At 41.7% G+C, this 24,887-nt stretch overlaps 1 protein-coding gene and 1 long non-coding RNA gene across 6 annotated transcripts in view; one reads left to right on the top strand and one right to left on the bottom strand.

The window, feature by feature from the left end:
* Window positions 1–17,716, top strand: part of MME (membrane metalloendopeptidase) — a 157,629-nt gene extending 139,913 nt beyond the window's left edge. For 3 of the 5 annotated variants that reach the window (XM_089330255.1, XM_089330252.1, XM_089330247.1), the window contains one exon: window positions 17,347–17,716. The gene's annotated coding sequence lies outside the window, so the exon portion shown is untranslated. Of the gene's footprint in view, window positions 1–14,759; window positions 15,293–17,346 lie in introns of those variants that run through there. The other 2 variants (XM_089330253.1, XM_089330248.1) reach the window with 1 other exon arrangement.
* Window positions 1–24,887, bottom strand: part of LOC149127105 (uncharacterized) — a 64,980-nt gene that overhangs the window by 2,191 nt on the left and 37,902 nt on the right. The gene's annotated exons all lie outside the window — the stretch shown is intronic.

Genomic DNA, 24,887 nt, shown 5'->3' with positions numbered 1-24,887 from the left:
CTTCCTCCTGCTTGAACATGTGTGCTTATGCTTTGGAAGCAATTTTGTGGCATTGTTGAGTCTCCAAACAAATGCCACAGGCCCAGTTCCTCCTGGGTATGGCACAGAGAAAATGTGCTTCTGTTCCTCGTAGCCAAAACATACAGTGGAGAACCAGTCAACACCTTTTCTTTTGGATTTTTTGGTCTATTTGAAATAACACTTCACTAGATGGATTTCTCTCTCAGGGTGAAGGAAAAACATCTTTAAACACACTCCTTGTGGCAGCGGGGCTCATGGCTGGCCCCTGTCACTCTGGAGTCATGTATCCAAAGGTGGATGCAATTGGCACATTGCACAGCCTTCTCAGGGAGTGTTGCTCTTTTGTGTGGTGTGCGGTGGTCCGTAGTCCCTTCACTTCCATCTGGATGAAAGGTTTTCTTGTGTAAGGCACCATCTGTCTGACATCTGCGCATTCTTCTCTTTCTCAGAGGCTTTGTAATGTTGTCTGTCTTTTCTCTCAATGCAAGGGAACAGCATAACCTTTTTGTCTCTGCTCTTTACTTTCTTATTTATTTGTGTTTTAAGACTTATTTGAAAGACAAAGAGAAGTAGGGAAAAAGAAAGAGAGAGAGACATCACCCATTTGCTGGCTCACTCCCCTAAATGGCTGCAATGGCTGGGATTGAGCCAGGTTGGGGGGGGAGAGAAGCGAGGAGCATGGAACCACATCTGGGTTCCCGTCAAGACTGGCAAGGGCTCAAGCACTTGGGCCATCTTCTGCTGCTTTCCCAGGTGCATTAGCAAGGAGCTGGATCCAACGTGGAGCAGTCTGGACTTGAACCTGTGCTCTGATATGGGATCCAGCATCACAAGCAGTGGCTTAACCCACTGCACCACAGTGCCAGCCTTCTTATTCCTTTTCATCTCTTAAACAGGAAGCTTAGTCAGCCGGTTCATAAAATGAAACAGTATAAAAAGTAATGCAATGAATGGCTAGGTCCAAGTGTTAACAACGACTACTGATAAAAAGTATCAGCCACAAGGTGATTGCAAAAATAGTCTCTTGTCCTCCCATCTAATTTCTCCTTATTCTCAATCATTTACTGACTTCTTATTTATTTCAGAGATTTTTTTTTTCATTCAAATACAAGGTAATTCGTGTGCAAACTCATTTTCCTCTCTTCCCTACACAAAAGTTATCCTGTGACAACCCTGATCAGGATATTGCTTTCTTTATGTAATCTTGCATCTAAATGGCTAACAGTGATAGAATTTCATTCTTTTTTAACTTAAAATTCATGAAAGAGAAACGGTTAGGGATGTATCTACTTATTTGCACTTAATCCACTGGAAGATGACAGTAAAAATTTTTAATTTGCTCTTGGGACTCTCTGGATAAATAATATATAGATTGCAATGGATGTAGAAAGTTATTTAAGGAAATGTTAGATTATGTTAGAGAAATATTTTTGTGCCTTTTAATCCTTTCTTTTTATAGATGTAAGGCAAGTATTTAGCAGCGATTATACAAGGGGCTTAAAGGAAAATAACCATTTTCATTATAAGTGAATGAATCACCTTAAATGGAATTTGATACAATTCTGGCTCCAGGATATTTCCAGGCCCCACCCCCAACCTAATGAACCAAAATATCTAGAGCGGGGAGCAGGGAATCTATTTTTACAACAAGTTCCCAGATGATGGTAATGTAGGAGGGCCTGCAAAATTAGTGAACTCATATTCGGGAACCTTTGACTTCTAGCCTGAAAAAGAAAAGGCAGAAGCCAAGTTTAGAAACTGCAGAGTTGGAGGAAATGTGAAGTCACAAGGGGCCCACCCATTGTCTTCACCCTAATTAAAGGATTCAAATGTGCTCTGTCTCCCCAAAATCCACAAATGCCACCAGAGTCTCAAAGTCATGACTCCAAAACCCAAGAACCTTGTTTTCCCACAACTGCTCTGGCTGACTTTATTTTGAATCATCTTCATTTTGTTCTATCCCAGGCCAAGGAAAGAGAAAAGAACAAATATTCCTTGAGGGCTGAAAAGTGTGCCAGGCACTTCACAGACTTTACTTTCTTAGCCTTGTCTTCCCACACACCTCATAAAGAGACTATTGGGGTCTCATATTTATAGTGAAGAAAACTAGAGCTTGGCGAGATTATGTAACTAGTCCAAGGTTACACAGGAAAGTCTAGAACAAGTTTTCAGGATCCATTTTGTCAAACCTTTGTACAGAAAAGAAAATTACTGACCAGCGTCTCTCTATGTGACCCTTTAGACAAAACCTCTGATGATCTGAAGGAAAAATTATCCAGCCCATTTTAGTCTTCACACATTGAATTTGTATTCAATTAAATCTTATTTTTGGATCTACCTGAAAGTCTGTTTTCAAAATTGTCCTACTTGCTCAGCATTCTCTGTCTTTTCACCCGCTTGACACTTCTTTAGAACACTCCTTAGGACCTCATGTATGCGCTCCATCTTCCTGTACGGTGCCTACCTCTACCACCAGAATGAATGAATCCTTAACTGGCACAGGGTCTTGGTCTCTCTTGTTCCCCACTCTTTCCCTTGGGAAGATGAAGATATGAAGAAAGCAGAACTTTGAAAACCATCGACACAACATCCCAGCCTTCTCTTCTCTATTTTTTTTTTTTTTTTTGACAGGCAGAGTTAGACAGTGAGAGAGAGAGACAGAGAGAAAGGTCTTCCTTCCATTGGTTTACCCCCTAAATGGCGTGCTGCTCCAATCCAAAGCCAGGAGCCAGGTGTTTACTCCTGGTTTCCCATGTGGGTACAGGGCCCAAGCACTTGGGCCATCCTCCACTGCACTCCTGGGCCACAGCAGAGAGCTGGCCTGGAAGAGGGGCAACCGGGACAGAATCCGGCGCCCCGACCGGGACTAGAACCCGGTGTGCCGGCACCGCAGGCAGAGGATTAGTCTAGTGAGCCGCGGTGCCAGCTTCTTCTCTATGTTAATTGGTGTACCTCTACTTTTGCTTTTTTCTTTTCTGTGTCATTCTCTTTTCTCTCCTTCCTTAGTCCATTTCTGCTGCTGTCACAGAAAATCACAGACTGGGTAAATTATAAAGAAAAAAAATTTATTTCTGAAGTCCAGGAAGCTGAGAAGTCCAGCAGCATAGTGCTGGCATTGGTGAGGGTCTTCCTCTTCCTCATCATATGCTAGAGGGCTTCATGGTTAAGAGAGAGGGAGAATGTGTGGTTAGATCTCTCTTCCTCTTCTTAAGCCATTAATCCCACCATGGGACAGGGACTCACTCTCATGGCCTCTTCTAAATCTAGTTACTTCTCAAAGATCCCATCTCCAAATTTTATCAACATATGATTTTGGGGATTAAGTTTCCAAAATGTGAATTTTAGGGGGACATGTTCAAACCATGGTATCCCCATGACATATAATCTCAAACACTCCTTTTTGAAGGCTACCTCATGTACCAAGAAGTGTAAAGTATTTTTATAAGGTGCCTTATTAAATCTTCCTCCAAACTCAAACCAGTATGATTGCCTCTGCTTTTTTTTGTTTGTTTGTTTTGTTTCGTTTTTACATAGGAATACAGGGCTTTGAAGAAGAGCTGGGATTCAGACCTAGGTTTATATCCAGACTTTCCTCACTACATCTTCATTATGTAAAAGAAAACAGACTGGCTATTATGTCTCCATGGGCACTTGTGTTACTGTTTTGCACAGACTTGTTACTAAGTGATTTGCTTCACAACACAAAGATAGAGGAAAGATCAGATTTCTTTATTTTCCTAAATTTTGTTGAATACGTTTCCTTCTATAACACACCAAGGACTATCAAAAGTACAGCCTCAATTATTTTGTGGAATATATAAGTTAGGAAATGCCTGCATTTTCATGTGACTGTGGCTTAAAGAAATAAAGGTCATTTCAACAGGTGGAAGAAGCCTGGAAGTTGGGAGTCGAGTGGTTGGTGACTCTCCAATTTTATCTAATTCCCAACATCCTCTAGTTTTCTGCTCTGCCATTTGTAGTACATGACTCTCATGGCCAAAATTGTCTCATAGTCCTAGATCACTGCTGGAACATCACTCATGACACTAGAGTCCCAAATAGGCAAGAAAGAAGTAAAATGAGAGGACATGTCCTGATAAAGAATTTTTTCAAAAGTCCCACTCATCCAATGCGTCCTCCTACCATGTTAAATGTGGCCATGGAGGCTGGCGCCATGGCTCAATAGGCTAATCCTCCGCCTGCACCCCAGGTTCTAGTCCCAGTCGGGGCACCGGATTCTGTCCCGGTTGCCCCTTTTCCAGGCCAGCTCTCTGCTGTCACCAGGGAGTGCAGTGGAGGATGGCCCAAGTGCTTGGGCCCTGCACCCACATGGGAGACCAGGAGAAGCACCTGGCTCCTGGCTTCAGATCAGCGCAGTGCGCCAGCCACAGCGCGCCAGCCGCAGCAGCCATTGGGGGGTGAACCAACGGTAAAAGGAAGACCTTTCTCTCTCTCTCTCTCTCTCTCTCTCACTGTCTACTCTGCCTGTCAAAAAATAAATAAATAAAAAATAAGAAAAATGTGGTCATGGAAACCTTTTCCTTGGCTACTGAGGACTAGCATTTGGTGCCCCATCTTCTAACAACTGGTGGACCATTCTCCAGCATGAGGTTCTGATATTTCCAGGACCCATTGAAGGAAAATGCATCACTGAGATAGCACAAGTTGCAAGTCTCAGTTGCTATGCCACCCACCACCTGTCTGTTATCCTCAATATCAAGGAGTCTACAAGTTTCCATTCTCTTTTGTAGAATGGCAAATAACCTCAAGCTTGATAGCTTAAAATTAAATAGTTATTTGTGAGGAAGATTCATCATTGTACCACCTGGTATTAACTAGAAACATTCATGAAACTGCTTTCCGCTGGGAGTGCTACTGGGGCTAAAAAGTCCCAAGTGGCCTTTCTCCTGTAGGGCTCTTACCATGTGGCTATCATATGGCAGTCCTGTCTAGTTGTCCTCTATTCTGGCTGTTAAGAGGGAGTATTCCAAGAAGGAGTATAAAGAAGCTGACAGTCCTCTAAAGACCTGAGCCTGAAACTTGCAAGGCAGCGCTATCACCACATTCCATTGCTCAAAACAAGCCATGTGGCCATGCCAAATTCAACAGGAAGTGACAGAACCTCCACTCCTTGAAAGACTTTGTGGCCATCAGAATCCACCATTTACAAGCTTCCTTTGAAGTTGGGCCACTGTCCCCTTCTTTAAACACCGGCTTTCCTGTTCTGCATCCTTTCAGACAAGCCCATACGTCTAACATGGAAACAAAGGTTTCCAGGCCTGAAAGATAAAAACCTACTAACTCAGTCCATCTCCCTCCCTCTAGACAAAAGAGCCTGCAATTCTGGAGATGGGCTTCCTAAAAGAGAGAAATGTTCTTTGTCTGTTTTTGGAAGTAAGAAAATAATAGCAAAAAAGTCAAGAAATGCATTATTTTAATAAATTCCCAAGCACATTCATATGTCTTAATATAGTTAGCTTTGAACTCTCTGTTGTAATTTGTAAAAAGTATACACATAGGAAGAATATAGACATGGAAAAAATAAAACATAATGATGTTTATAAAATCTTGTTTTGACAGCATCAATCTGACTGCTATTCAAACATAATTTATCACAATCCTTAAAAATAGCAGAAAAATAATTGTGTTGATTCATACCTCCTTTCCCATCTCACTGTTTAAGAAAAAATATATGGGAAGTCACTAGTATAGATGTTCAACTCCAAGTAGCTCAAGGAAAAGGGCACTTATTGGCTTTACAACCTGGGAAATCAGAATTAGGTCTGATTTCAAGTGAAAGAGCTCAGATAACGTAGATTTAGCCCTTTGTTTCCATTCTTAGCTATGATTCTCAGCTGGCTTCATTCCTTCCTACTTAAGATGAACTTCCTCTATGTACCTGAAACATAGTTGTCAACAGCCCCAAGAGAGCTTTGCTGAACCCTTGCCACTCCCCACCCCCCCACCAAAATAATTTCTATTCCCATTCCAGTACTATCCAGGGAAGTCTTTGATTTTATCCTATTTGGGTCACATGCCCACCTTGGGTGGATTACTTTCTGACAAGGATAGTATCACTCATATGAAAACGACCTCTGCCAAAGAGGTCCACATTCTAGTCTCTGTGACCTGTGACTTTGTTAGTTTATGCAGCAGAAGGAACATGATAGTTACAGTTAAATTAAGGACCTTGAGAATGATTATCCAGGTAGGCTCAATATAATGCAGAAACAGAAGATGATGTGAACATTGATGGAAACTTCTAGGCCACTGCACCTGAACCCCCAGGCCCAATGACACTGGGCACAGAGAGATAATCTAGAGGTTAGTGGAATGTTTATTACTCAGGAAAGCCTGCATCTGGGACAATCCAAACTACTAAGATAATGCCTTGTGAACTTTACCAAGGAGCCTTTTTGCATGTCCCCCACCCACCTCATCAGGGTCTATGTGGCCTTTTGTACATCCCCCAACAAGCAGCTTGAGACTCTACCTGATATAGGCAGGCAGATAGGATTAAATTCATAGTTGGAGACCACACCATCGCCCTACGCGTTTTGGTGATCTCAAGCCCTGTACCTGACCTTACCTGTACGCCCACCTGCCAATCAACCTATGTAACCACTCCTCTTTGGAAGTGAATAAAAGGCCTGGAGTGCCTGAGCCCTCTCCTTTGTTGTGCAGCACCTCTGGGTGCACACGGCCTGGTCGCCCCACCCTGCTTTCCTGCCCTCTATACTACCTGTGGGTGTTCCTAACTGCACACTTTGCTCCACATGGCTAGCAGCTTGCTCTCTGCCTGGTATGGACCCAACTTATGTTTCTAGATTTCTTTCTCCCCTAAATAAAGCCTCTCACTGAATAAATGCTAAAAATCTTACCATGTTGCCTGTTTAATTCAAACTACTATTCAGAGTTCTTATCTGAATAGACAGCAAGGATCTTCCAAATATTAATCTTAAAATAATTAATAAAATTTTGAGTAAAGGTGCCTGATTTCATGCCCACTGCCCAAATGGAATGAAACCTGGCTCCAAACCCCCTGTCTTCTCTCCTGGCAGGCTGAACCCCTCCCCCTCCCCTTACCTTCCTATTCTATGCCTCCTAAAATGAAGTCTTTTCTACTTACTAGCTGCCACCTCACCTTCTTTGAACACTAAAATCCGAAATCCTAATAATGATGCAAACAAAGCTTGCAGTGATGACTTGGAAGATGGAAGGAAGAGCTCCAAGCCTGAAAGTTCAGGTGCTTTGTAGAAGCTGGAAAACCGAGGAAAGTTATTCTTCACTACAGGTCCCAGAACACCTAGACTTGAGCTCAGGAAACTCATTTTAGGCTCTGATCTCCACAATTGAGAAAGAACAAACTTGTTTTCTTTACCTGATAAGTGTGTGGTGATTTATTACAGCAACATATAAACTAACGATGGGGGCTTCTGATTTGGCTCAGTGTAATTGACAAGCTTTGATCTGTAAGGGAAGAGGGTCGGAGTTCACCAAGAACGGTGGAGGTGGGATTATATGATGATGCTATGATCAAGACCAAATAAAATCAGAGAATTTCCTTTGTTATTAGAGAAAACAGGTAGGAAGGAAAGGTCAAGTAACATTAACAAACCAACAACATCTCCACAAACAACCATGGCTATGGTCTAACACTACTCCAAACTAAAAATGCTGAGAGTCAGGCAGGAAAAGTCAGCGGGCCAGGGCGGTAGGACTTACGGGTGGGTCTGTCTAGCCTAGAATCCATATCAGCCACAGCAAATGCTTTCCTGTGCTAACGTGGTGAAATGAGTACAGGTCTTAGAATAGGAAAGACCTAAGCAGAACTCTGCCACTAAGCGCTCACACTCCCATCATGGGTTTCAGAAGCCAAGTGAGAAGGCTAGCACCTCACCAACTCCTCCATGAAGAATCCTGGAAGTCCATGGGAGAGGAATGCACACAATGAGAATCTGGGCGCTTCATGAGGGGCTCTAAGCAAATGAAAGTTTCCTCAAATGTTATTTGTATTCTTTAAAATTCTAGCGATTTGATTTCATACAGATAATAAAAGTCCTGCAAATTAGATTATATTCTCAAATATTTAACTTAACTGATGCTCCAAGAATATTTAACATTTTTCAATCTGGCTTCAAATATTCTATTATGCCGATGATTTATATGATATGTGTACCCCAGTATGAAACCAGGTTTAGGGCCCTTCCAGACCTCACATTCTAAGACAGTCACTGTAGCTTGGCATTGTTGACATCTGAGCTAGAAGAAACATTGTCAGCAACAATGAGAACTTCATTGTGGTGGTTGGGGCCGGCCCCGTGGCTCACTTGGTTAATCCTCCACCTGCGGTGCCTGCATCCCATATAGGCACCGGGTTCTAGTCCCAGTTGCTCCTCTTCCAGTCCAGCTCTCTGCTGTGGCCCCGGAAGGCAGAATGGCCCAAGTGCTTGGGCTCCTGCACCCATGTGGGAGACAAGGAAGAAGCACCTGGCTCCAGGCTTCGGATCGGCGCAACGCCAGCCGTGGCAGCCATTTGGGGAGTGAACCAATGGAAGGAAGACCTTTCTCTCTGTCTCTCCTTCCCACTGTCTATAACTCTACCTGTCAAATAAAAAAAAAAAAATAAGAACTTAATTGTGGTGATGAAGAGGTTGCTGATAAATTTCCTTCAAAAAACACATGACAGTAGTACAAAGGGAGAGTGGAAGTTTTGGTGGATTTAAAACTTGTCTGCATTATATGAAAGAGATTCTGGACTTCCATGTTATTGCAGGACTAATCACAATAGCCATGTTAGAGGATCAACCAAGGTGTGCACCATCAGATGAATGGATAAATAAAGTATGCAACATACATGCAATGGAATGTTATTCAAGCACAAAAGGGAAAAAATTCTGTTTGCAGTAAAACGGATGAAAATGGAAAATATTATGTTAAGTGAAAGAAGCAAGACACAGGAAAAATAAATACTATCTATTTTTTCTTGTATATAGAAGGTTAAAAAGTGAATCTGAGTACAGAGCACAGTGATTATTAGAGGATGGGGGAGGGGATGGGAAAGAGGAAGGGAATTGCTGTTATCAAAACACAAATACAAGGAATAAGATCTACCGTTCAACAGCACAGTGGAGTGACTATAGCTCACAATCACAAATTATGCACTTTATAGAGGAACTAGAAGAGAGAAGCTTGAAGGCTCCAAACATTTAAAAAAAAAAAAAAAAGACCAGGAAGAAAATGGACCTGTTATTTACTCTGATTTCATCAGCACACTTTGTATACATACATGTGTTGAAATGTCACACTGTACCTCATCAAGTGTTTAATTATTACACGTTAATCAAAAAACTGTTTGATGTAAAAAAGGGCAGGTGTTTGGTACAGGAGGTATGATGCTGCTTGGGATGCCTGCATTCCATCTGGGTGCCTGGGTTCAAGTCCTGTCTCTGTTCCTGACTTTAGCTTGCTGCTAACGTTCACTCTGCGAGGCAACAGGTGAAATATCAAGTACTTGGATTCCTGCCACCTGCATGGGAGGTCTGGGTTGAATTTCTATCTCCTGGCTTCAGACAGACCTAACCCTGTCTGTTGTGAGCATTTGGGATGTGAACCAACAGATAACAGATGGGGGTGCTCTATCTGTCTGCCTTTCAAAAAATTTTTTTAAAGATTTATTTATTTATTTGAAAGTCAGAGTTACACAGAGAGAGAAGAGGCAGAGAGAAAGGTCTTTCATCCGATGGTTCAATTGGTTGCAATGGTCGAAGCTGTGCCGATCAGAAGCCAGGAGCTTCTTCCAGGTCTCCCACGTGGGTGCAGGGGCCCAAGGACTTGGGCCATCTTCCACTGCTTCCCAGGCCATAGCAGAGAGCTGGATCAGAAGTGGAGTAGCTGGGTCTTGAAACGGCGCCCATATGGCTGGCACTTCAGGCTAGGGCACTAACCCACTGCACCACAGTGCCAGCTCCTCAAAAATTTTTTGATATAAAAAATAAAACACTACATAGTACCCCATAAGTATGCTTAATTGTTTGTCAACTACAAATGAATAAGTTAAAAACATCTGCATTTGCTTTGACACTCCTCTTACCAAGAAGCAGGCTCTAGGGCTGCTTCTCCTGAACAGGGCAGGCCTTTCCGGGGGACTGTGGAACTTCTGAGAATGAGTGATAAAAGGCAATACAGGCCAGCACCGCGGCTCACTAGGCTAATCCTCCGCCTTGTGGCGCCGGCACACCGGGTTCTAGTCCCATTCAGGGCGCTGGATTCTGTCCCGGCTGCTCCTCTTCCAGTCCAGCTCTCTGCTGTGGCCAGGGAGTACAGTGGAGGATGGCCCAAGTGCTTGGGCCCTGCACCCCATGGGAGACCAGGAGAAGCACTTGGCTCCTGCCTTTGGATCGGCGCAGTGCGACGGCCACAGCACGCCGGCAGCGGCGGCCATTGGAGGGTGAACCAAGGCAAAGGAAGACCTTTCTCTCTGTCTCTCTCTCTCACTGTCCACTCTGCCTGTCAAAAATAAAAATAAAAATAAAATAAAAAGGCAATACAGCTCCCCCCAGCGCCCTGCCCTTAGTGCTCAGCTGCCATGATGTGAGGAGACCCGAGTCCACAGGGGAGGAAACGTGTGGTGTTCCGGCCAAGAGGACCCGCTGAGGTTCCTGGTAATGACCAGCATTCACCACCAGACGTGTAAGGGACAATGCCTACGCAATGACTTCAGACTCAGTCGCTGACTGCAGCCACAGGGAGACACTGAGTAAAACCAGTCTGTCTTGTTCCATCAGCTCACAGAACCCAGGGGATTACTCACAAATTATTACTGTTATTTTACACTCAGTTTGTTCAGCAACAAAAATTCAAAACTGGTGTGGTATCTGTAGGACTGTCACTGGATTGAGAAAATGATGGATTCTGTGGCTCAGAAAGTATAATGTCCACATGTCCAGGGCCCAGACTCTGCCATAGCACCCCTGATTACACTTTCCATTTGGGATTATTGTGTGTGTACTTCCCTACCTCCTCTCTGGTGAGGTGGTATGCACTTTGTAAATACATGAAGAAAAGGGAGAAAGAGCACGGGGCAGGCTGGGAACTGGCCCTAGCCGATTGGAGATCGGAGCAACAATCCCAGGATCCCACTAGAGTCCTTAATAGGTTGAATTTGGTAAATGCTTCCAGATGGTGCCAAGCTGATGAGTACTGGTGATGCTAGCAACTCCATTACCCACCAATAGAACGACCATGTCTCTTCATACCCTAGGGCACATTTCTTACCATGACACAAATGAAACAACAGAGTCTACAGGGCACAGTTTCCAGGAGTAGCAATTGACCTTCAGTCATTCATTTCTAAGTATCTACCTATTAGATGATTGGCACAAAGGTAAACCATTCAAAATACAATTTTGTATTGAAACAAGCAAAGATGCTTTTTCACTGTTTCAGTCCCATCCCACGATATGCCAAGAGCCTCAGAGGGAAGTATTCACTTTTCACAGCTCTCAGGAGCAGAGACTTTAAGAAACCCTCATTTAAGGCATTCACAAAAATGTTTACATTGTAATGTCTTCACAAAACATAAGCCAAAACTGGTAGTCCATTGCCTAATTTGCCTCATCTGCAGATATGCCTTGTTTGAATCCCGGAGCAATTTGTCTCTTAAAGAATTTGAATTAAAGGCCAATAATTAAGACTCATGACTTATTTTCCAAGCTGGATTTCTGGATTCCCTAGGGAAGTAACCGGAAAAGGGAGCAGCTGAGGGTCTACGTCCTCAAGTAGCAACAGCCAGCTGAAGTCAGCCTCAGCTTTCCCTGTAGATGAGACGAGTCTGGTCCCAGAAGCTGGCCACTGTCCTCACCACTTTTTGTCCACACATCAGACTTGTGCCGTGCTTCTCTTATCCATGCTACCTGGCTTGCCCTAGAAAGTATTGGAATCTGTACCCCCCAGATCCAGATGGACACTGAATCATTCGGGCCCTTTTCCAGCATTCAGCACTGTCTTCTCCAACTTCTAGAAGTTCCAGACACAATCTTCATAGTCAGATCTGGAAACTGAGGCTCATCTGCCCAAATCACCAATCATAGAGTTGCAGAGCCACGATGCACCCATTTTTCTGATTACGGTCATAGGATTCTGAAGAGAGTCACATAACCACAGAGATCAGAAAGAGACCCAGGTTTGGTTGACACTCAAAGAAAGAATCAAACACAAAATTTACGTCTTCCATGAACACAGAGTTCCAGGAAAACTGGGCAAAGAGAGGAAGCAAGGAAGTTAAACCTGGCTATTTTACAACATGTCCTCTCCTTATGGGACAGATTCCTTCCCACAGCTGAGAAAGGGGGTGAAGGATTCTCAAACATCATTGGATTCTGGCAAGAAGGAGTTGGAGTGGCCTCCTCACCACAATAAAAGCAACTAAGTAGCAGAGCCCCGGTTTTCAGAGCACCCTGTGTGCGTGGTTGTCACCATATCCACCTCGGTGACAGTGAGTGTTCACCATGAGTCATGGTTTTGTTTTCTGGGCTCAGTGGCCTGTGGTCTGGCAGCAACCGAGAGCTGGGATTTTGCAACAGCTGTTCGTGTCACCTGGGAAGGCAACTGAGCATGCAATGGGGTAATTTTTATCAGCTCATGAGCACAGTCTTTGCCTGCCAAAAGGCCAGATTTCTCAGCTAGAAAAAAAATCATATTCCTATCTGGAACCAGTGTGTGATCTTTCAATACCTTTAAATGCCGAGGTGTAAATTCTTCTTATGCCACATGGTCTTAAATCACTCTGTCTCTCCTTCCAATTTAAGGCACAGTAACTCCTAAAGGGCATGACTACAACATTTTTTCAGATGTTTTGGTAACTTGGAAAGGGTTATCAGCAAGTAGGGTGGAGATAAAGGCTCAGCCCATCTTTCTAACTTATCTTAAGATGCCTTTCTGAGGGCTTCAGAAAGCTGCAGACCTGTTCCCTATCAGGGTTTCCAAACACAAACCTTTCCCTCAGACAACTGTCCCAGACTCCTTCATTTCATGGTTTTACTCTGGTATTTCCAGATGTCATTGTCAGCCCATCCTCCCTGGAAGTCTCCCTCACCCCCTTGATCCTGCATTTGCCTTTCCCTGGACCTTTTCCAGCCTCTCTGTGGCCCGCAGCCATGGGAGAAACAATGACTGTGTGAGGACCACAGGCACTGCCTGTCCCTGCAAACAGCACACGGCAATGACAGAGGATGCCACAGTGGGGACTGCCCACTCCCCTCCTGCCATGGGAAATGCTCTTAACGTGAGTGGGAAAACAAAACCAGCTCATTTTCTCAGCAAATGCAACATAAAAACTTACCAAACATACTTAGCTGGCAGGTCAAAGATCTAAACCTTCATTAAGTCCTGGAACACAGTTAAGAGTTGGAAAAATCATAACATGTCTATCAGTATCACTAATTGGGAACTGATCAAAGCTTTCTCATTTAAATGCCCTCACAGATTAATGTGGTTATTTTGAAGGCAGCCTGATGGTAACAAGGGGGAGGTTTCAAGGCAAAAAGCATTTAAATCAAGTAATATGGGAGGAGAATGGAACATGAAATTTTATTTAGGTCATTATGTGATAAAATTATCTGTATGTGGATTCCAGAACTGAAAGTAGAAGTAGTGCTAACAGAAAATTCTAGATAAAATGTATTGCAGTGAATATATGTGGTTGTCACTTTCATTTGCAATAATCTTTTAATAGTGCTTTTTGGTCTCATCAAATCTAGACTGATAATCAGCAAGTATTGATTCCAACCCCATTCTTCTACTGTAAGCTTTGTACTTCGTTCCTCTGAAGTTTTGAAGGCTTCTGGTCTTGAGTCCTATATAGGATGCAAATAACAGTGGCAGGGATTCTATCTCAGTTTACTAAGTGACTATCTCAGAGAAGAAACAAAGTCTTAGGAGGAATTGATTGATGACAGAGACTAAGAGGATACAGGAGAAATCATTACAGACACAGGGAGAATGCAAGGAATACAGCGCACGTGTGTGTGTGTGTGTGTGTGTGTGTTTTGAAAGCCAGAGAAAGTGGAAGGAGGCAATTCTAGAAAGGATTTCAAAAAGGCCTCCTTCTCCTCTTCCCCCAGGCAGCCACTTCACAGATTGAAAACATAGCCCCGTCTCTCTCATGCAATGTACCCACTTACCCACTCTTACTCCACCCTATTCAACTTATAAACTAAAAGGAAAGTCCAAGCTGGCTGTACTGTGCCCCACTCAGGGAACAGGTATGGATAAGAGTAAACAAGGAAACAATAAGTGCCTGAATTTTACAGAGGGACAAAGAATAATGGTTTGATTCCAAGAGGTACCAGGCCATTCAGATGGGCCACTAGTAGGCTGTTTCTATTACACTCTTGGGGATCATTACTCCTGGGAAAAGAACCACTGCATTTGATCCTATGAAAATCCTAGCATGCCTTCCTGATGAAATAGCATGTCACCAGGACAAGATATTGTTTTGGAACAAAGGGGGAACAAATGTGGGCTATTCTGAGATAGCTGGAAAGTCATGATTATCCCACAGATTGGACCAGACAATGTAATCAGTGTGTGGCTAATGCAAAGAGCATTTTAATAATATAGTTTCCATTTTTCTTTAACACAAGTGGTCATTCTTTGTTAATTATCATGCGTTGACCCAACAAAGGGCAGAAGAAGAAATATTTGTTTCTGATTACTTGTACTGTTGTTTTCCTTAGGAAAGGAGATGAGTGTTGGTGAATGTTGAAAAGAAGTTGCCAGAAAACATAAATCAGATTCTTGGCTCCCACGTGAAAGAGATCAGAATGTTTGGAGTAGTACACGCATCTGCCAAACCTCCGCGTTCACATTTGCACCACAGACTCCCTCCAAATCATGCACATGAGGAAACTTCAAAAAATTTGTAGAAATGGAATTTAAAGATAACTTTAGGAGCCAGTGCTGTAGTGCAGTAGGCTAAGCCGCTGCCTGTCATACCAGCATCCCACATGGGCACCCGTTTGTGTTGTAGCTGCTCCTCTTCCAATCCAACTCTCTGCTAATGCACCTTGGAAAGCAGTAGAAGATGACCTAACTTCTTGGGCCCCTGCACCCACGTGGGAGACGTGGAAGAAGCTCCTGGCTCCAGATATGCTCAGCTCCAGTTGTTGCAACTGTTTGGGGAGTGAACCAGCAGACCCTTCTCTCTATCTCTCCATCTCTGTCTATAAAACTGCCTCTCAAATAAATAAATAAAATCTTAAAAAAGAAATAACTTTTTAATTTTTTAAAGATTTATTTATGTGAAAGTCGGAGTTCACAGAGAGAGAGAGAGAGAGAGTCAGAGAAAGAAAGAGGTCTTCCATCGCTGGTTCACTCCCCAGTTGGCCACAACATCTGGAGCTGTGCCAATCCAAAGCCAGGAGCCAGGAGCTTCTTCCCATCTCCCATGCAAGAGCAGGGGCCCAAGGAATTGGGCCATCTTCTAATGCTTTCCCAGGCCATAGCAGAGAGCTAGATTGGAAGTGGAGCTGCCAGGACTCGAACTGGCGCCCATATGGAATGCCAGCACTGCAGGCCATGGCTTTATCTGCTACACCAGAGTGTAGGCCCCAAGATAATTTTATTCTGATGCAAAAATATTTTTGAAATCCATGCATACAAAGAGAGAAAGATTTCATCCATCTGTTGGTTCACTCACCAAATGCCATCAACAGACGGAGTTGGGTTATGTCAGATCCAAGTCTCCCACATGGGCGACAGTGTCCCAAGTACTTAAGCCATCATCTTTTGCCTTCTGCAGTGCACATTACCCATGAGTTGGAATTAGCAGTGGAGCCAGGATATGAACCCAGGCACTCTGAGATGGGATGTTGACACTACAAATGGCAGCTTAACTGCTGAGCCAAACTGCACCCCTGAATAATTTTCCTCTCAACTAAAATATTTAATCCATTTCAGAGGATGTTTGATCAAAAAGAATCCACCTGTTTCATCTTGAATGGTTATTTCCATAAGCAATATAGAATGAAGATTGTCTTAAGTATAGTTATGTTCTAAGAGATGGATAAATAAAATGTATAAAAAGAATGCCATATTATGGCTGGTCCATTAGAATGATGATTAAACAAATATTTATCACTGTAGAAAGCTGAACAAAGTGTCCAAACAGAGGCCTTACACATTACATTATGCACTGTGAGATGCTGGTTCATACTAAGAGGTCCACAGCCTATGCCTCCATCAACACAGATGCCATCTTGTGTTTGGACCCTAAAGGGAATGACATCGTTCAGATTTTGTCTTAGAATTAAATATCCTCTGGGAAGGCAAGCTCTTTGGAGAGACCTACCTAGGATTCCAATCTACTTTGCGCAATGCTACTGGTTTTGATATTGAGACGTCTAAGCAGTTAAACAGAATTTCTTTCAAGATGACTGAGCAAAAGTCCAAGGGACTTCAGATATTTGAATTCAGAAAATAGCTACTTTATGGTGGCAGCCATAAATGAAATGAGCTTCTTGACACAGGCTGACCCCAAATCCTGGAAATAAGAGCTAAGAGAAATCCAATAAAGTATATGAATTGTTTTGAGCCAAATAGCAGATGAAGTAAACTCAGCATTTGTTGCTCAAAGACTCTGAGTCACAGCTTAAAGAAGGGTTAAGATAAATTCATGGTTTGTAGATCCATAATGTATCATTAAGAAAAGCTGGTGATATTTAGTATATGTTTTGTGGTTGATGTCAACAAGGTTAAGGACATCGTCCACAGAACATGGGCTAGTTTCCTAGAGCTTCAAAAGACTTGAAGTGTCATCTAATTCAGTCCCTTAGTTTTACAGATGAATAAATGAGACCCAGCAAAGCTATGTGACTTGAAAGAGATCACCCAGCCAGCTCATGGCTCAACCAGGTACCAGACCAAGACACTGGTTCTCCATACTATTACTTATCTCCAGGTCAGCATTTCCTAAGTTGCACCCAACTTTCTTCAGGTGTTATTAAAAATACACACATACATTTACATACACACACCCCCCATCCTTATCTATAACTCTGTAGATAAATATAACTGTATATATCCTTTCCACAGCAATTCATAATACACATTATCATATTAGAAACTCTAAATAACCTTTCAGTAAAGAAATCTGTTTAACATTATTCAGTTCAACTTTTTTCAAACTTATTTGATCACAAAGATCTTTTTGGTAAGTAATAATTATTAATATCCCAGAATACTAAATCATGAAATTTCTGCATCAAAATTGCATAATTATAATGTAATCATCGGATTTGATCCACTGGATCATCTTTTTTTCAGCATAGTAAGTTCAAGCCGGCTCCGTGGTGCAATAGGTTAATCCTCTGCCTAAGTCGCTAACATCCCATATGAGCACTGGTTCTAGTCCCGGCTGTTCCACTTCCAACTCAGCTCTCTACTATGGCCTGGGAAAGCAGTGGAAGATGGCCCAGGTCCTTGGGCCCCTGCACACACGTGGGAGACCCAGAAGAAGCTCCTGGCTCCTGGCTTCTGGCTTCAGATCGGCGCAGCTCTGGTCGTTGAGGCCAATTGGGGAGTTAACCAGTGGATGTCTCTCCCTCTCACTGTCTGTAATTTTACCTCTCAAATAAAATAAATAAAATATTTAAAAGAATCATGGACCATAATAAAAATGGATTCTTAAATGAAATCATACATAGTCTCATTCATTCAACCAGCTTTTCAAAATAATGATGAAATTCCAAGGTTATATCAATCTAGACTTGATGCAGGGCACAAAACCAATTGTGATCTCTGTATTTTTGATAACTTGAAAGCTCAGACCTCAATGGATTGCACTATTCCAAGTTGGATAGTCATACCATTATGTGTATATTATGCTATATGAAGATAATTTCCTTCAACATATACTTACAGATTTTTGTATAAAACAGAAAATATCTCACATATTAGAGCCATGTCTATTTTAATATATCATAAAGAATATACATCTTTATCTCTAAACTAAATAAGTGGAGATCCAAGTTAATATCTTAGAGAGACTTGTGAAAGCTTCATTCTGTTTTAAAACCTACTCATCAATTTCTGTGACATTGTTATTCATCTTTGTGAAATTGGAGTATTAGACTGTCAAACAGGTAGAGAAACTCTTAAGGGTTTGTAGAACATTCTGGCTTGAGAAAAACAGACCTTGGAGGTGTCATTCACTATTGTTGCAAATGTGGCAGAGCCTCTGTGAGGTGCTAGCACCACTCATTTCATTGCTGGACACAGAGTGATTTCTCGTAAATCATGCACACGTCAGCCCATATTGCAGATGCATCTGAATTACCCTGAGATAAGCATATGTCTCCCATACATATCACACATAAACACACAATTACCAAACTCACAAATGCTGAGAAGGTACTTGATAGATTGTGAGATTTAATTTTGTCAACTTGAGATGCCCAAGATAGCTGATAAGATATTAATTGCTGTTAAGTCTATGAGAGTGTCTCCATAAGAGTTCAGCACTTGAATCAGTGGGCTGAGTAAAGAAGATTGATCCATAGCAATGTGGGCAATTATCTTATAATCCAGTTATGTTTTTGATGGAATTAAAAGCTAGAGGATAGGTGAATTGCCCCACTCTCCTCTTTCTCTTTCAAGCTTTCTCTATCCCTCCCTCCCTCCTTCCTTGAGATAAAACATCAATCTTGGGCCGTTGCTGTGGCTCACTTGGTTAATCCTCCGCCTGCGGCACTGGCATCCCATATGGGCACCAGGTTCTAGTCCCTGTTGCTCCTCTTCCAGTCCAGCTCTCTGCTGTGGCCCAGGAAGGCAGTGGAGGTTGGCCCAAGTGCTTGGGCCCTGCACCCAACCACATGGGAGACCAGGAAGAAGCACCTGGCTCCTGGCTCTGGATCAGCACATTACCGGCCACAGTGGCCATTCAGGGAGTGAACAAATGGAAGGAAGACCTCTCTCTCTGTCTCTCTCTCTGTCTATGACTCCGTCAAAAAAAAAAATCAATCTTCTCCTGCCCGCAAACATTGTAGCTCCTGATTCTTGCTGATTCTTGGTCATCTGGACATTATGGCCCTGATGGCCGCTGTGGCCAGCGTGCTACAGCCAGTGCACTGTGTTGATCCGAAGCCAGGAGCCAGGTTCTTCCTCCTGGTCTCCCATGTGGGCGCAGGGCCCAAGGACTTGGGCCATCCTCCACTGCACTCCCGGGCCACAGCAGTGAGCTGGACTGGAAGAGGAGCAGCCGGGACAGAATCTGGCGCCCCGACTGGGTCTAGAACCCAGTGTGCCAGCGCCACAAGGCGGAGGATTAGCCTATTGAGCAGTGGCGCTGGCCCGACAGATGATAATTTTTAAAGAGTGAGAATGGATTATCATAAGTTACTCACATGGTGACTAATTGCAGTTGTGGAACCAGATGTATTTTCACTTGAGAAAATCAACATATCCCTTTGTACCTGGTATGCAAATATCGCTATGACAAGTGCCTTTTTCTCCATATCTGTGCATAAGGTTCACCATGAGTTGTTTGGTTTCATCTAGAGAGACAACCAAGCTATCTTCACTGTTCTGCCACATGGTAAATTAACTCTTTAGCCTATGCCATAAATTAGTTTGCAGGGATCTTGATCACCTTTCCCTTCCACCAAATATCATTCTTGTCCATGATATGGTCGCTACTACTCTGACTGAAGAGTGAATGAGGAGTGACTAGCCTTGGCTTATTCCAAGGGTTTATGTGTCAGGGAGTGGGAAATTAATCTGAGTCAACTTCAGGAACCTTTTACTTTGGTGAAATTTCTAGAGATCCAGTCATGTTAGATATCTCTTGTAAGGTGAAGGATAAGTGGTTACCTCTGCTTTCTCCTACAACCAATAAAGAGGCACAATACTTGGTGTGGGAGTGTGTCTATTAGGATTCTGGAAGCAACATAGTCCTCACTTTGGGATGTTACTCTGGCTCCATTACCAACTAATCCAAAAAGCTGCCAATTTTGAGTGAGGCCCCGAATAAAAAGAAAGCTCTGCAACAGGCTCAGGTCTCTATACTTGGACCATGTCATCTAGCAAGTGCAATGATGCTTAAAGTACCAATGGTAGACAAGGTTACTGTCTGGGATATTTTTCAAGCCCCTGTATGTGATTTTTATAAGTGAAGTTCTTTAGAATGTTAGATCACAGAAATTCTTTGCCTGCTACTGGACCTTAATTGAAACTGGTCACTTGACCATGGACCATCAATTTATCACATCATCCATGAGAGTCTCACAGGCATGGAAAGCCATGACACGGTGGCAAAAAACAATCTAAATGAAAGATCCTGGTGAACAAGACCCCAGCAGAAGGAATAGGCCATCAAGGAGAGAGGCGCCTTTCTCTGAAGAGAGGAAGGAACCTCCACTGTGATAAGGCCTTGACTAAACAAGTTCAGAGTCAGTGAATTCAAGGGGCTTCCATAGCCTAGACAGCTCATGGCAAGAGTCTCGGGTGATTGCTGACGTCATAAATAAGAGTGCCAATTGTTAAATCAACAACGGGAGTCACTGGGTACATGCTCCCCACATAGGATCTCTGTCCTTAATGTGTTCTACTATGAAACTTAAAAACAACACTACTAGTCGAACAATACCCTATACCTTGTGCGGTTGTGTGAGTGCAGCCTGTTGAAATCCTTGCTTAGTATATACTAAGTTGATCTTCAGTATATGAAGGTAATTGAAAATGAAACTTGATGAAGGGCAGGATGGGAGAGGGAGTGGGAGAGGGGAGGGCCGTGGGAGGGAGGAAGGTGGGGGGGGGAGCCACAACAATACAAAAGTTGCACTTTGTAAATTCACATTTATTAAATAAAAAAATAACTATATAAAAACAAAAAAAAGAAAAAGAAAAAAAAGAACTTAATACTTTACCCTTTTAGTATTTTTTATGTTATACTTAAAACTATTGGTTGAACTCTGTAATTAATACACAATCACACTTAGGTGTTTAATGCTATAACTAGTACTCAAATAGTATTTTACACTTTGTGTTTCTGTGTGTGTGCAAACTGTTGAAATCTTTACTTAATATATGCTAAATTGATCTTCTGTGTATAAAGATAATTGAAAATTAATCTTGATGTCAATGAAAGGGGAGAGGGACTGGGAGAGGGGAGTGTTTTGGGTGAGAAGGAAGTTATGGGGGGGGAAGCTATTGTAATCCATAAGCTGTACTTTGGAAATTTATGTTCATTAAATAAAATAAAAAAAAAAAACTGGACACTTGACCATGGACCATCAATTTATCACATCATCCAAGCTGCTTATCATGAACTAGACATTATCTAAGCTATGTCATAAAGTTGAGAATACTCAGCAGGACTGTATTATTAAATGGAAGTTTTATATATATATATATATGTATATATATGTAATAGGGCCTGAGCAGTTGTAATTTACATGAAAATATGACCCACATACCAATGCCCCTACTCCTAATAGACTGACTTCTCTATCCTAACCTACACCCGTGGCCTCATGGGGATTTTGATCAGTTGACAGAGGAGGAGATAGACATGGGACATGGAAGGAACATGATCCACTTCCTTATGGCCTTATCCACTGTTATGGTGTTCCATACAGCATTACTTCTGACCAAGAAACCCATTTTACAGTTAAAGAAAACAGCAGCGGTGTTATGCTTGTGGAATTCACTAGCCTTAATATGGTCCCCAAACTCTGGCACAGCTGGCTTAATAGAACAGTGGAATGACCTTTTGAAGACTCAGTTACAGTGCCAGCTAGGTGGAAACATCTTGTAGAGCTGGGACAATGTGCTCCCAGAATGCTGCACAGGCTTGGAATCAGTGTGCATTATGTAGTACTGTTTCTCTGATAGCCATGACTCATGGGTCAGGGAATCAAGGGGTGGAATTGGGAGTGGTATCTCTTACTATTGCCTCTATCGACCCTCTAGAAAAAATTTTGCTGCCTGTTTCCACGACTTTGTGCTCTGCTGACCTGTAATTATCAGTTTCAAACCTCTCCAAATAGTGAAGATTGCTACTTGGTCAATTTGGGCTCCCCATGCCCTTGAGTCAACAAGCCTAAAAGGCAATCACAGTGGTGACTGGGGTGACTGACCTAGGCTACAAAGGAGAAACTGAACTGTAATGTCACAGTGAAAGTAAGGAAGAATTTATCTGGAATACAAAATCCTTTAAGTCATCTCTTATTGTTACCCTGCCCTGTGTTTAATAGCAATGGAAAACTACAGCAACCCAATTCAAGCAGGAATTTGAATGGACTAGACACTTCACAAATAGAGATTTTTGAACAATTATGAACAACTATGACCATCTAAGATTCTTGTTAAAAGCAAAGAAACTACAGAATGGGCAGCAGAAGATGCTTATAAATACCAGCTATGGCCACATAATCAGATCTAGAAATAAGAATTGCTATTGTCATGAGTTTTCTCCTTTATTTTGTAACATTTTTTGTGTATATACAAATATACATATATTAAGCAAATACCTGTGTTTACTTTCTTATTCCCTTACCATGTAACATAATAACAAATATTTGAGTATTGTTAGTTTGACATCATAGTATTGAAGTTATGAGATATATGCAGAAGAGTAAATATCACACAAGAACTCTTATCACTTTTTCCAGTAAAGATATTGGGACATTTTCGGTTGTACACAGATAGTTGTGTCAAGTTAGGTGACATTATTACCTTGCTATATTATCTTTAATTCTATAATAAATGAGGTTTAAGGAGATGCCAATGGACGGCAATTTGACAAGGGGAAGACTAGTGATGATTAATTTTATGTTTCAATGTGATTGGCTAAGGGATACAGAGATAGCAGGCAAGACATTATTTCTGGGTATGTTTGTGAGAGTGTCTGCATCTGAATCATTGGACAGAGTAAAGAAGATCATCACTGACCAATGTGAATGGGCATCATCTAATCATTGAGGACTTGCTTAGCATAAAAAGGTAGAGGAAAGGTGTATTCTCTCCCCCTCTCCCTGAGTTTGGAGAACTCTCTTTTCCTGCTTCCAGATATCAAAGTTCCTGATTTCTGGCCCTTCAGACTCTGGGAATTATGCTATTGCAGTCCTCACACTGAATCTCAGGCCTTCAGCTCCATCACAGGACTTAAATCCTCAGCTACTCTGGTATCAGACCTTTGGACTCAGGCTGAATTATACCGCAGGTCTTCCTGCAGATGAGATATCATGGACTTCTCAGTTTCTTTAGTCTCATGAACAAAATCTCATAATAAATCCCTTATCTGTGCATCCAGTTATCACACTATACAGCTATCCTGTTGGTTCTATTTCTCTGGTGAACCTAGCAAATATGTAGCCCCTTGAGCTTAAAATGTACCTGGCAGCCAATAACTCACTTAATGTGTTAGTGCTTTAAATGCCAGCATAGGTAAGACTACCCAAGATGTTAGCAATCAGTATTCATGTTGATTCCCCATAGTCCACTCCCCTTGAGATAGCTGCTAAATTAAATAGAAAAATACCTGGATAAACTCATCTGATCATCACAGGCTAAACTACTAAATTGGAACCCATGGGATAATTTAAGAGGGAATTACATTTATATCTCCAATCAATAGACTGATGTTATGACTTTTTTTAATCAGCAATTCTTTTGCCTTTGCTTATCTCCACCCATGGGTGGATATTTTTAGACTGAGTAGAAGGGATTATTTACTGTAATTTTGCTCTTAATACTAGTTTTTGTATTTCTCCATGCACATAGTTGGCACCGTGACAATTAAAGATAATAAGTGTGTTCATAAGGATTAATTTCTCTATAGTTCCGCAGGAAATGTTCTGAGTTTCAAAGAAGGTATAGAACTTGGAAGCAATTACCTTTGAAAAGTTGGTTCTTTCTAACTACCTGCTTATAAAACAGCTAAAATCAACCTTGATTGCCTTTATGTCTGGTAAAATGGGGAATGGGCCCCCTATATCTTAATTCTTTCTAACACTACTTACAATTCAGAAAGTCTGAACAAAACAACAAGATGTTGAATGCTACTAAATGAAGTTCTTCAATGATAATGTGTTTGTTTGAAACTAATGAATAAGAATGAATTCCAATAGAATCATTGAGTTTAACCATCTATATAAATAATGAATAACATTATGGTAATATTTTCATTCTGTTTTCTTCTATAAAAGTCATCTATATAAGTAGTAAATTTCTATTGAAATGATGTCCCAACATTTTAAAAATATTCAATATTCTTCCTACTGATATTCAGAATCTACATTAAAATTACACATCCATATTTCATAGGTATAATTCTAAGATAACCATACTTCTTTCCCTCCTGCTCTCCCTCCCTCAATCTCCTTCCTTCCTTACTTCCTTTTTTTTTCTTCAATTTTTTGCAAAACATGATTTCAATCCATTCCATAATTATAGGTTTAATGCACCACTAACCATAATATTCAGCAAGTAAAAAATAGAGGACCACAGTTCCACAGGAGTATAAACAAGGGTCAAAGACAACAATCAAATCACAAGATGTCCATTTCATCCCCATACATGTTTTTGTATTCTATATTAATTATCACACAGCAGATAAAACACATGATATTTGTCCTTTAGGACTGGATTATTTCACTAATCATAATGGTTTTCATTTGCATCCATTTTGTTGCAAAAGACAAGATATGCCACATTTCCGTAAGATGTTAACATCAAGAAAGGCTGAGGTAATTGGGGACACCCTGTACTATCTTTGTAACTCTTCTTTTTAAAATAAAACTTTTAAAATATTTATTTGTTTATTTGAAAGGCAGAATTACAGACAGAGAGAAGGATATACAGAGAAA

This window comes from Oryctolagus cuniculus, chromosome 4 (genome assembly GCF_051225735.1).
Source record: "Oryctolagus cuniculus isolate XC-2025 breed Fujian yellow rabbit chromosome 4, ASM5122573v1, whole genome shotgun sequence".
In the NCBI taxonomy this organism is placed as follows: Eukaryota; Metazoa; Chordata; class Mammalia; order Lagomorpha; family Leporidae; genus Oryctolagus; species Oryctolagus cuniculus.
Note: the sequence above shows the minus strand (reverse complement) of the source record. Positions and strands in the feature narration are given on the sequence as shown.